Here is a 13,490-nt window from a genome sequence, read left to right as displayed (position 1 = left end):
AAGGATGGACTAACCCCTGTTATTTATCTCATGCTTGATTATTCCTTGGTTGTGATTTAAATCCTTGAGCTACTAAGATATTTAGTTATGAAGCCCTTTATGTGATGTCGCTCAGACGTCCGACTGTGGCATGTTTGTTATTTACTTTCGATATAAGCCCTTTATGTGATGTCGCTCAGACGTCCGACTGTGGCATGTTTGTTATTTACTTTCGATATAAGCCCTTTATGTGATGTCGCTCAGACGTCCGACTGTGGCATGTTTGTTATTTACTTTTGATATAAGCCCTTTATGTGATGTCGCTCAGACGTCCGACTGTGGCACTTATGTTATTTACTTTTGATATAAGCCCTTTCTGCGATGTCGCTCAGACGTCCGACTGTGGCACGCACTATCTTTTATTTTCAATTATAAGCCCTTTATGTGGTGTCACCCTGACGCCCGACTGCGGCATTGTTATTATTGCATTTTCCTCTCGAGGAGTCATTCAGACCCTCGTTTGGCACCCAGTATTTAATTTGGGATTTCGGGAGGACTACCGCCCGACTTCTCTTTTATTTCCCATACATTATTGTCTTGATGTTTGAATGCACTTGTTAACTTGTTCATATGCTCCATGCTTACATTTGTTATATCTTATGTCCGAACTGTCTTGCGAGTACTTTCATAGTACTCACCTGGCTTGTTGATTTGGCCAGATGTTGACGAAGGCGATCTCTTGGATGAAGAGTTTGATAGTGCGTCCGACGCCTAGAGGAGTCCCAGTCAGTCCCGTGCGATCCTGGATACTGGTCACTTGTATTATATACGCTTCCGCCACCCGCAATAAGTCTCCTCGAGCCTCACTCCGACGCTCGAAGAGTTGTTAGTTTTTCAGGAGTCATATCACCCACATCGCGGTGATATTTCCACCACCGCTATTATCGTGAGTTAGTAGTTATGCCACCCTATCCGCCGTTATGTTTTATCGGCGTACATTTAATAAATTGTTGAGCAGTCTCCGCTCAACCTTGTATTATATTCAGTACTCCTGGTATTTTTCTTCTGTGACCAAGATATTGTCTACCAGTGAGAAGGAATTCTTCTTTACTGGTCCGTAAAAGGGATTGGTCCCTCAATAAATATTTTATTGAAAAACCGGTCGTGACACACACCCAGCACACCGCCCCCCAAAAAAACATGGGTGCTCTTCTTCCTCCTCACCCCACCCACCTCACTTCAGCTCGCTCCACTCGTACCCCCAAATTCCTCACCTCACTCCTACAGAAAATCCCAGCTCCCCTTCAAATCCGTGAGCGCGACGCGACACCCTCGAGAAAAATGGAGTCGGCTGACCCCAGCGCCAAGAAGATGAGGCTCCCGCCAGCGGCGACGCCTGTTGTAGATCCCGCACCCGGCAGCGCGGGGAGAAGCGGCGACCCCGCCCCACCAGATCCCAGGAACCCGTAGAATCTCGATGGACCGCATCAGCGATCTCCCGGACGCCGTCCTTGGGGAGATCATCTCGCTTCTCCCCACCAAGGATTTCTGCCGCACCAAAGTCCTCTCAATTCGGTTGCGCCCTCTATGGCGCGCCGTGCCCCTTAATCTCGACCGTCGTCAGCATCTCTCTTCAATGATTTTGAAATCACCAAAGCCATCATCTCCTCCCACCAGGGCTCCGTTCAAAGCCTTTGCATCCCGTCATGCTACCTGAGCAAGCATACCATGCCCTGCACGGTGGACGCCTTGCTGAAATCCCCTGAATTCACAGAACTACAACTGCTTGAGTTATACTATTCCCCTGGAAATCACATACCACATACCGAACGCCATGTACTTGTGCCCTCAGCACCGATGTCCATCTCGCAGTTTTCCTCCTCTCTCCACACCGCCACCTTTGCGCTGTGCTACCTACCAGACAATCTGGTACTAAACCTTCGACTCCCATTTCTCAAGAAACGTTCACTTGTGTGGGTTCGTATATCAGAGGCCTCATTGCACAGCATCATCCACTCCAGTTTCCCTGCCCTTGAGTGCTTGGTGCTTGTTTTCACAGTTAGAATCGGTTGTCTCCAAATAAAGTCGCCTAACCTTGTAAGAATTGGAATTTCTTTTGACGACAGGCAGCTCATCATCCAAGATGCCCCTTCACTTTAAAGGTCGATCCTTGATTCTAGTTATTCACCGTTGCAAATAACTGTCCCCTCTGCGCCTAAACTGGAGACCTTGGATGTTATACATGATCTCTGTGCTCATTTCAATATGGTGTTTGGCTCCACAATTCTTTTGGTACTTTATATTATCATCTACACTTGTAACCATAAGCTGCATTTTAAGTTTCTGCGCATAAGTTATATATCATCTTGGAGTACACTATGTTCTATGCTCAATGAAGAGTATCTCCATGGATGGCCTATCAATGGTGCTGGATTCTGTCAAGATCTTATATATCCAAATGAATAGTTTTGATCTGAACAAGATTATTGGCTTGCTGCAATGCTTTCCATGTCTGGAGAAATTGTATATAAAGGTGATAATTTCACGCACATTGGAAGCCCGCATATGGTGTACTAGAATTAACCGTTCAGCTGTTGCTCTTTCGACACTCTTTTTTTAGACCTTAACTGTTTTCAATCTTCATGTTTATTTAGGCAACAGGACGGGGTAAGAAAGTTATAACCAATCGGTGGATTCGTAAGCATCGGGATTTTCTCACTTCTCATGAGATTCAATTGAAGACAATAACGCTAGAACGATATGTAGCCAACCGTGCAAACACTAGATTTGTCACATTCTTCCTACTGAATGCGAGGTTACTATTGTCCATCAGGCTTAAGTGTATCAGCAGCATGGTTTTGATAGATGGGTATGTGGAAGAGCAAAAAAATGGAGTTTCAGGTGTGCAAAAGAGCTTCTGAATGTGCCGGGCTTCTATTTACAACATATTGTGGTCATAATCCAGTAAATTTTACGACCCAGGATGTTCATTCTATGGACCTGACCGATCCATTTGACTGTGACTGCCGAAAACAGTGCTGGAGTTAGATGTCGTTGCCATTCTCAACCTGGGTTTTTTTGTAAACCTGATGAACAATTAACCCTCGTGCTTTTGTATAGTTTGTAAGATGGAATTAGAGGTTCTTGCCCTTTTCAACTGGCTGTGACTATCATATTTTCTTTGAAATAAGGCAAATGGCTTGCCAGTCATTTAATTTAGAGTGAAATAGTGCAACAACTAACAAATCCCAACCAAGGGAAATAACATCACTCTCGTCGGCTCCTTGAGCTCACTGTGCATTATAGAAGCCAAGTGATTAGCCCCCACCAGCACCCACAAACTTATTTTGAACTAGCACATCAAATGGGCTGTAAATTTTCATAGGAAAGGCTGCATGACCGTGACAGATTTGGATTCTGACATTTGGGACCCGTGAGGAAATAGCCTATCCAAGGTGGTGTCGACTTACTAGCCAGTCAACAAACGAGTCTGCCTACCAGCCGTTGGATTGACATCCAACATCTGTCGTGCATCTTCTATCTCTTGTCTTATTCTTCCTCCAGCCACCCAAACCAAACCACCCAGTTGGCTCCGCCTTCTCCCGCCTCCCATGGCTGGCTGCGCCTCCACCGCCCTACCGTACGTACCCTCCAACATTGGCCAGTCCCTGCCTCTATTCCCCCACACGTCCTGTTATTCTCCGGCGACGTCAGCCCCAACACGCACCCGCACCCGAACCAGTCAACCCTTGTACTCCCCTCCACCTATGACTGGACCGGCGCATCTTCCACGGCTCCTGTTCGTTCCATCCGAGGCCTCGCCATCGTCCTCCGCCTTGCGGCCTCGGTTCGCTGGCCGTGCGCGGTGCGCCGCCCTCTTGCGTTGTCAACGTCGTCAACAACCGAGAGGAACAAGGAGATGACTGTACATGGAGAGGATGACAGTAGGGACCCACCAGCATCATGGCTGTATGCAAGCAAGTGCCTCTATATTACAAGCCCAAATATATGGTTCCTCCTATTGGTTGGACATCTGGGGCTCACGCCATTGCCAACGTAGTCAATAAACGAGAGAATTACACTACAAGCGGCTGACACCAGGGACCCAGGAGGTCGCGCAGTTTCGTTTAGGAACAAGCAGTTGTTATTTATACTAGTTTTAGTGACGGATCAGGGTAACAACGGGGCTGTGCGGGGGCTGTGGCCCGTCTAGCCAGGGTTTTATTTATGTTTACCACATCATGAGCCTAGTTGTGTTTTTTTCTTGCTGAAAATGGCTAGCCCAGTTCTATTTTTTAAAGAAATACCCAAATGAGGCCTACATGCTTTATCAGCCCTACTGGGCAGCAAATCTTTCAAGACAAGGAGAGTTTCATTCGGTCTGCCTAGAAATGGGCTGTACATTTTTAAAACACATCAAACCGGGAATTAGTTTCAATTTTTTTTCATTACAAGATTTTAAATTCCATTGATTTTTATGCTTGGACAATTATTTGGATTTTATATTTATATAAATTATTTTTCAAAATAGTTTGAATGTGAATCGATATTTCGGGATTAAAAACAGTTGACTGCACTGAAATATGCAAATTTTCGTATACTTTTTAACCGTGGCCACAATATGGGGTGTAATGCTAACAAAAAGAAGATGGGCTCCAAAAAAATTCTTAAGAATTAGCAAATGGGTTGTACATTATTAGAAATAACGGCAGATGGGTTGTATGCTGTTTTCCACAGATTTGAGGCTGACTTGTGCGCCTACTACAGGTTGACGCGTATGCTTTCCTAAAATAAGGTTGACGCAGAAGCAACGCCGTGTCAACTTAGTCAACACACGAGAGCGGTGACTATTGGATGTCCTTCCAACGGCTATCGTGCTTCTTCAATCTCTGCTCTTCCTGCCCCAACCGCTCAAACAAGTGCCAGCGGGACTGCCTGCTCCCTCCTCCCACGGCCGGCTATGCTGCCGCGCAGGCCTCACCACCCCACCGTACTCCCATCGCTGGCCTAGCCATCCCTCTACTCACCCACACCTGCTGTTATTCTCCGGGGACGGCAGTCAAACCAGTATACCCTCGTACTCCTCCCCGTGGGAAACAACTGCCGAGTCTTCCCTGGCTCCATGTCGTTCCCTTCCTAGGCCTCGCCGTCGTCCACCGCCCTGGTGCTCTTGGCACGGCCTAGTCAACGTGGTTAATGAATGACATCCATCGGAAGTGGACTGTACGTGGAGAGGCTGACAGCTGGGTCCACGGCCACACGCAAGGAAATGCCTCCTTATTACGCGCAAAATAATGATTCCTTCACCTGACAGCTAGGACCCACGGGAAGGGCTTCTGTATTTCGCGAAAAAATCGTTCCCCCCGCTGACAGGTCAGACCCACCAGCTATATCTTCGCACGCAAGGAAGTGCCTCCTTATTACGCACAAAAAATGAATACCCGCCTGCTAGATGGGACCCACTATAGTGGGTGACTGACTTGTGGGCCTACTAAGTTGATGGGGACGGAGGGCTTTGTCAACTTAGTCAATATGAATGATTCTAGCTCCAGTGACCGTACGATGTCCATCCAACGGCCATAGTGCTTCTTCAACCTCTGCTCTTCTTGCTCCAGCAGCCCAAAGTAGCGCTGGTCGTGCTGCCTGCTCCTGCCTCCCGTGGCCGGCTCTGCTGCCACGGAGGCCTCACCGCCCCCATACTACTCCCACCGCTGGCCAGGCCATCCCTCCACTCATCCACACCCCCTGTTATTCTACGGCGACGGCAGCCTCACACCGCAGCCGAACCAGTGAACCCTCGTACTCCTCTCCGCGTGGGCATCCACTGCCGCGTCTTCCCCGACTCCGCGTCGTCCCCTTCCTAAGCCTCGCCGTCGTCCACCGCCGTGGTGCTCCCGGTGCGGCGTAGTCAATGTGGTCAACGACCGACTTCCATCGGAACAGTACTGTAGTGGACAGGCTGACAGCTGGGTCCACGGCAGCCATAAGGAATTGGCTCCTTATTACGCGGAAAATAATTATTCCTCCACCTGACAGCGGGGACCCATCGGACGGGCCACCATATTTGGCGAAAAAAATGTTTCCCCCTGACTGCTGGGACCCACCGGACGGGCCACCGTATTTCGCGAAAAAATATCCACCCCGCTGTCAGCTCGGACCCACCGGAAGTGCCTCCTTATTACGCACAAAAAAATGAATACTCCCCTGCTAGTTGGGACTCACCTTGGTGGGAGTCTGACTTGTGGGCCTACTAAATTGACGGGGACGGAGGGTTTTGTCAACTTAGTCAATATGAACGATTCTAGCTCCTGTGACCGTATGATGTCCATCAAACGGCCGTAGTGCTTCTTCAACCTCTGGTCTTCTTGCTCCAGCCGCCCAAACCAGCACCGGTCTTGCCACGTGCTCCTGCCCCCCGTGGCCGGCTGTGATGCCGCGGAGGCCTCACCGCCCCCTACTACTCTCACCGCTAGCCAGGCCATCCCTCTACTCACCCACACCCCCTGTTATTCTGCGGCGACGGCAGCCTCACACCGCAGCCGAACCAGTGAACCCTCATACTCCTCTACGCGTGGGCATCCACTGCCGCGTCTTCCCCGGCTCCGCGTCGTCCCCTTCTTAGGCCTCGCCGTCGTCCACCGCCCTGGTGCTCTCGGCACGGCGTGGTCAACGTGGTCAAGGAACGGCTTCCATCAGACGTGGACTGTACATGGAGAGGCTGACAGCTGGGTCCACGGCGGCAGCAAGGAAGTGCCTCCTTATTACGCGGAAAATAATGATTCGTCCACCTGACAGCAAGGACCCACCGGACGGGCAACTATATTTCGCGAAAAAAACGTTCCCCCTGACTGTTGGGTCCTACCAGCTACATCTTCGCACGCGAGGAAGTGCGTCCGAGCAAAAAAACAATTCGCCCCCCTGACTGCTGGGCCCACTAGCTACATCTTCGCACGCAAGGAAGTGCCTGAAAGTCGGGACCCACCTGGTCGAAGCGTACGTAGTGTTGTCATTCTGGTCACGAATGTGTACGTACATACTGGTCGATGTAGAGGCGCGCACATGTCGTAGTAGAGGCGCACACGTAGCATGTACACGTATGTACAGCGACCAGTGTGCAAGAAAGAAAATACGGCCACGTATGTACATACGGGCGGGGTCTCGAACGCCTACTCACGCATACGTACGGCTAGGACTCGTGTACATGGCTGGGTCGGAATGCAGAAACAACATCGTCATCGTGTTCATGGGGAGCCAACCGGCTGGGTCAAAACGGAAAGCGTCGTCGTGTTCATCGGGAGGGCTTGGACGGAACAGCCAATGGAAACGAGGCCTGGCGTACCGCAGAATGGAGGAAACGGCCTTGTGTTCGACCGGCCAAGTTCGAAACGGGATCATGTTCATCGGGAGGGGTCTGGCGTACCGCAAAACGGAGGAAATGGACTTGTGTTGGACCTTCTACGGTCGAAACGGGGTCCTGTTGATCGGGAGGCGTGTGGCATACCGCAGAACGAAGGAAACGGACTTGTGTTGGAGCGCTATGGTCGAAACGGTGTCCTGTTCATCGGGAGGGGTGTGGCGTACAGCAAAACGGGACTCCACGGGATACTGTTCATCTCCACCGTTGACCCCCTCCAGCCTCCACGGGCTACTGTTCATCCATCGTCGACCTCCTCCAGCCTCCACCTGTGACTGTTCATCCACGGGCTCCTATTCATCCAGCCTCCACTGCGCGCTACCCCACCGGCTACTGTTCAACCAGCCCTCTCCACGGGCTCCTGTTCAACCAGCCCTCCACGGGCTACTGCTCATCCAGCCCTGCACGGGGTCGTCCTGTTCATCCAGCCCTCCATGGGGTCCTGTTCATCCAGCCCCAACCGGCTCGATCGATCGGGGTCCTGTTTATCCAAAGGCAACACCACGGGGTCCTATTCATCCACCCACAACGGGAAATGTTCATCCAAACCCCCTAGCAACGCTCACTGTTCATCTAGAGGCAGCATCGATCGGCTTCAGTTAGCAGCAGTAGCGAAGGAATCGGTCGATCGGGTTCAGTTAACAGCCGTCGATCAATCGCTCGGGTTTAGTAACGTGTAGCCTGCAGTGCAATCGCTCGGGTTCAGTAGGCGAACGCCTCGCTCGGGTTCAGTTAGAGCCCAAAACCTCGCACCCACGCACGTGCGTGTACGAGAGAAACGCGCAAACCTCCGTGCATCGCTCGGCCCCGACCACCCACCGTAACCGGGAACACCCCGATATTTTCCTCGCCCTCGCTTCTACCATGGTTTTTTCCGTCATGGACGGTGTTGGGGATATTACTACTGGGCGTAAACCAGCCAGGAGAAGCCGGGTTATCCCCATAATGAGTTATTATATTTGAAGCCCATGAAGACAAAGATGATGGCGCTTTATGAAGGCCCAGGGCCCAAAGGCGGATTAAGGCCTGTAGTCATAAACCGACATTGATATGTAAGCTTTTGTTGTAAGGCAGAAATAGTAGAGACCGGGCCGGACACGTTTATGAGCCGGCCTTGGAATCCTGTAAACCGGCGGGCGTCAACCCATGTATATATGGGGACGACCCGGCGGCTATTTAGGAACAACAAACAACAACTCGAGAACCAGCCATAGCGGATTCGCTCCCTGGTCATCGAAATACTAGCAATTCTACAACAACTGGGTCATAGGCTTTTACCCTCACCGCAAGGGGCCGAACCAGTATAAACTTTCTGCGTCCCTTGTCCGCTTTAACCCCTTCAAGCTAACCCGTCGTGATGGCTCCATGACTAAGTCCTTTCTCTAGGACATCTGCCATGACAAAACCACGACAGTTGGCGCCCACCGTGGGGCCATCGCACGATGGTTTCGAGTTCTTAGAGGGCAGCTTCGAAGGGCTCAAGGGATACGCTGTGGGCCGGATGACCAAGAGTCATCGTGGCAAGCTATACATCGACGACGCAGGCTGGGGCCCCGAGGCCAGCTCAATCGAGTACGGGTACCGGGTCCCCTTTGGTGGTATCCACGTTTTCATTGGCAAGATCGGTGAACCGGCCCTGAGCCGGACATCTGCACCGACATCGTCGAGACGGCTCAGCGTGCGAGACCTGCACGGGTTCAGCCTGCCATGAAGCGTGCCTTCGTGGGAGTCATCCATGGAGCGGAATCTGAGGATAGATTGGCATCTGCTGGTGAGACCGTTGTTTATTCTGATGATGAGTCATCAACCGGAGAGACCGAGTCATTGTACCAGTTGAAAGATGGCCGGATTGGGGGGCTGTTCCGATGGCGACAGTATTCCGGACCCCTTTGATCCGCCAAACCAGGTTGCGATCTTCATGGCCGGTACGCAGCCAGCGGTCCACTCTTCGACCGCAACGGCGATGGTTTTCGGATCAGTAGCAGCGACAGCGGCCGAGGCAGGAGGCCCCGTGCGACCGTCGGCTCAGGTTTATCTGATTTATTTGACGCTTTGGCAACAATGATGGCGGAAGTTAACCCGGCGAATCAAGATTAGCATAATGTGGAAATCGCAAAGGTGAAAGATCAGATAACTCAGGCCAAGGCCGACCTGGCAGCTGAGGATACCAGGATGGCTGCGGAACGGGCCGCATTGGATGCACAGGCTTATCGGCTTATGTTGGATCAGAGCGCGTCAAACGATGTCATGAGGAGAAGGTACCGGTCTCACCTGCCACCGGTTTATGAGGCCAGGAACCTCTTTAATACCCCAGGAGCAGGGACCAGCAATCTGCCAGTGGTAAACCGCGCGGAGGCACCTGGAACGGGCGCGCCGGTTCAGCCACGTCCAACAGATCCGCCTCGTCAGAACAATATTCCGTCACAGCACGTCCCAACACCACCGGGTCACTACTCTAACCCGATGGGTAACATTGTCGCTGCCGCTTCACGACTGGCGGCTCTCCCGATCAAAGGCGAGTCCCCAGTAGCGGTCGAGACGCGATGGGCTAGGGAGCTCCTTCAGACAGCTTTGACTCAGCAGCAGGTTTATTCATATAGCCGTGAAAGGATCCATTCTACTCCCTGCCCAAGCCGGAGTTACAGCAGGCATATGGATGAACCGGCCGTGTCAAGTAGTGCGCGAAACCGTAATCCGCCCCGTGGCCATAACCCGGCGGGTGGCGGTGGTGATGCTCAGGATGTGGTAGATCGTGCTAGGGCACGTCGAGAGGCCGAGTTAGCGGCGCAGCATGAAGCCCGCCAACTTACTTCGGTTCCTTCAACCACGTCGGTGGAACCAGGGGTTACTTCCAGCTCTTTGGGGGTACCGTGTCTCCTCCCAGCATTGCGCAATGTGCGGCTGCCCAAGGATTTCAAGGGCCCACGTAAGGTGCCGAATTATACTGCCGATTTATCCCCCGAGTCATGGGTTGAAATCTATGAGATGGCAATGGAGATGCTGGATGTGGATGATGCGCCGTGTGCTAAATACTTTACCATGATGTTGGAAGGAACAGCTCGCACATGGTTGAAAAACTTGCCAGCTAACTCCATTGGGTCATGGGCCGAGTTAATTAAGGGCTCGATTTATCTAGAATTTCAAGGATATGTGCAAGCAGCCCATGTCAATTGTGGACTTTGCTGCCTGTGTCCAGGAGGAAGGAGAATCAACAACCCATTGGGTGCGCCGGGTTTCGGAGATTCTGCATTCATCGGACCGCATCAACGCTGGTATAGCAGTTTTAACGTTGGAAGGCAATTGCCGGTTTGCACCTCTGAAATTGAAGTTGGGACGGCTCAAACGTCACTGCAATGACATGGGAACACTTATGGCAGCTCTGGTGAAGTATGCGGACTCTGATAGTACCAAGGATCCCGAGTCTGACGATGACAAGACAGGGAAGGGAAAGAAGAGCGGTAGCACCAAAGGGCAGCAGCATAACCCGGCGAGTCATGGATATAGAGGTAAGCGTAAAGTGGATAACAGTTTAGATTTCGTGGCTAATACCAACATGCAGGACAAAGGCCAGCGGCGTAAGGGTAAACCGCCCCAGCGTGGTGGAGGACCAAGTCCCAATCCGGAGCGCCTGTCTTACCTGTTAAAACAGCCTTGCCCAAAGCACGGGTCGCGGGACAAACCGGCCACGCACCTCTGGAAGGATTGTTATATCATGCAGGAGTTCGAAAATTCAGATTTTTTTCGGTGTGATCATGGACCGGGCAGTGGTTCAGGCCATGGATCTCATGGGCTGGGTTACCGGGGAGCCAGTTCCGGTTCATGTTTTCACGGTAATCAAAGCGGACATGGTAATCAAGGCAATCAGGGCAACCAAGGTGGTTATAATCACCAGGGGAATCAACAGCAGCAGTAGCAGTCGGGTTACCAGAGCAACCCGAAGCAGTTGAATAGTCGGTAGTATCATGTCTTCACTACTAGCCTATGCAAGCGTGATCAGAAGCTTCATAAAAGGGCAGTAAATTCCATTGAACCGGCGGTGCCCTGTTACTTACGCTGGTCTGAGCAGCCGATCGTGTGGAGTAGAGAGGATCATCCACCCCGGGTTGATAATCCGGGTCATCTGGCATTGGTGGTGGCGCCTCAGGTTGGAGGATATAAGTTCACCAAGGTACTCATGGATGGATGGAGGGAGTAGTATCAATATCCTTTCTTATGGAACCTTCCGTCGCATCGGGTTAACAGATAAAAATCTTAAATCATCCAGCACGGTCTTCCATGGTGTGGTGCCTGGTAAATCGGTGTATCCAGTTGGTAAGATAGCTCTGGAGGTTGCCTTTGGTGATGAGTATGATTCAAGTTCAGAAACATTGACCTTTGAGGTGGTGAAAATCAAGAGCCCATATCATGCCCTGTTTGGACGGCCGGCTTATGCTAAGTTCATGGCAAGGCCCTATTATGTTTATCTGCAGCTCAAAATGCCGGGTCACAAGGGAACTATCACAGTTCATGGAAGCCGTAAGATCGCCTTGGAATGTGAAGAAGGTGATGCAGCATATGCTGAGTCGGTTTGTGCAGCAGAGGAGTTGAAGTTCTACAAGGACAGTGTTGATCCGGCGGATATGACTTCTTTGTAAAAGCCAACTACAGAGCATGATCCGGCCTTAATGTTTAAATCGGCTGATGAGACTAAGCTGGTTGATTTTGTTCCAGGTGATTCATCCAAGCAGTTTAGCATCAGCGCTAACTTGGATCCGAAATAGGAAAGCACGCTCATCGAGTTCATCCGTGAGAATCGGGACATCTTTGCGTGGAATCCTTCTGACATGCCAGGTGTACCGAGAGAACTCGTTGAGCACACTCTTAATGTTGATCCCAAATATAAACCGGTCAAGCAGTTTCTTCGCTGGTTCAATGAAGAAAGGCGCAAGGCAATTGGTGAGGAGGTAGCCAGGCTCTTGGCGGCTGGGTTCATCGTTGAAGTATTTCATCCTGAATGGTTGGCTAATCTGGTGCTGGTGCTAAAGAAGAACGAAACTTGGCATATGTGTGTGGACTACACATATTTGAACAAGGCTTGTCCGGCAGATCCTTTTGCTCTCCCTTGTATTGATCAAATCATTGATGCTACGGCGGGTTGTGAGTGTTTGAGCTTTTTGGATGCATATTCTGGTTACCATCAGATCAAAATGGTAGTTAAGGACTAGGAGAAGACAATGTTTATAACTCCTTTTGGAGCATTCTGCTATGTATCTATGCCTTTTGGGCTCAAGAGTGCCCAGTCGACTTATCAGCGCTGTGTGCAGAATTGTCTTCATAATCAGATCGGCCGCAATTTTCATGCTTATGTAGATGATATTGTGGTGAAATCCAGAAAGGAGGAGACATTGATAGATGACTTGAAAGAGACCTTTGATAACCTCCGGGTTTAGAAAATGATGCTTAAAACGGCCAAATGTGTCTTTGGTGTACCAGCAGGTAAGCTCTTGGGCTTTTTGATGTCAAACAGAGGCATTGAAGCTAATCCGGAGAAAATCAAGGCTATAACTTCTTTGGCTAAACCGAAGTGTATCAATGATGTTCAACGCCTGGCAGGCCGGATCGCCGCGTTGAGATGGTTTATCAGTCGCCTTGGGGAGAAGGCCATCCCTTTGTGTCAGATGCTGAAAAAGACAGATAACTTTGTCTGGAGTGACGCCGCCAATGAAGCAGTTGAGGACTTAAAGCGGCAACTAGCCGAGCCACCTATCCTTGCTGCTCCGGTTGACAAAGAGCCCTTGTTGTTATTTGTGGCTGCTAATGGCCGGGCTGTCAGCGTGGCTATTGTGGTAGAGCGCAAGGAGGCTGGAAAGGAGTATCCGGTTCAACGGCCGGTTTATTATATCAGCGAAGTACTTATTGAGTCCAAGCTGAGGTACCCACATTGGCATAAGCTGGTATATGGAGTTTTCATGGCGAGCAAGAAGCTTAAGCAATATTTCTAGGGTCATCCCATCACTGTGGTCAGTTCTGCTCCTTTGGGAGTTATAATCCAGAACATGGAAGCAACTGGTCGGGTTGCCAAGTGGGCTATTGAGCTTGGGCCTCACGGGTTAATATA

Source organism: Aegilops tauschii, chromosome 5, assembly GCF_002575655.3.
Source record: "Aegilops tauschii subsp. strangulata cultivar AL8/78 chromosome 5, Aet v6.0, whole genome shotgun sequence".
Classification (NCBI taxonomy): Eukaryota; Viridiplantae; Streptophyta; class Magnoliopsida; order Poales; family Poaceae; genus Aegilops; species Aegilops tauschii.
This window is presented reverse-complemented; position numbering follows the sequence as displayed.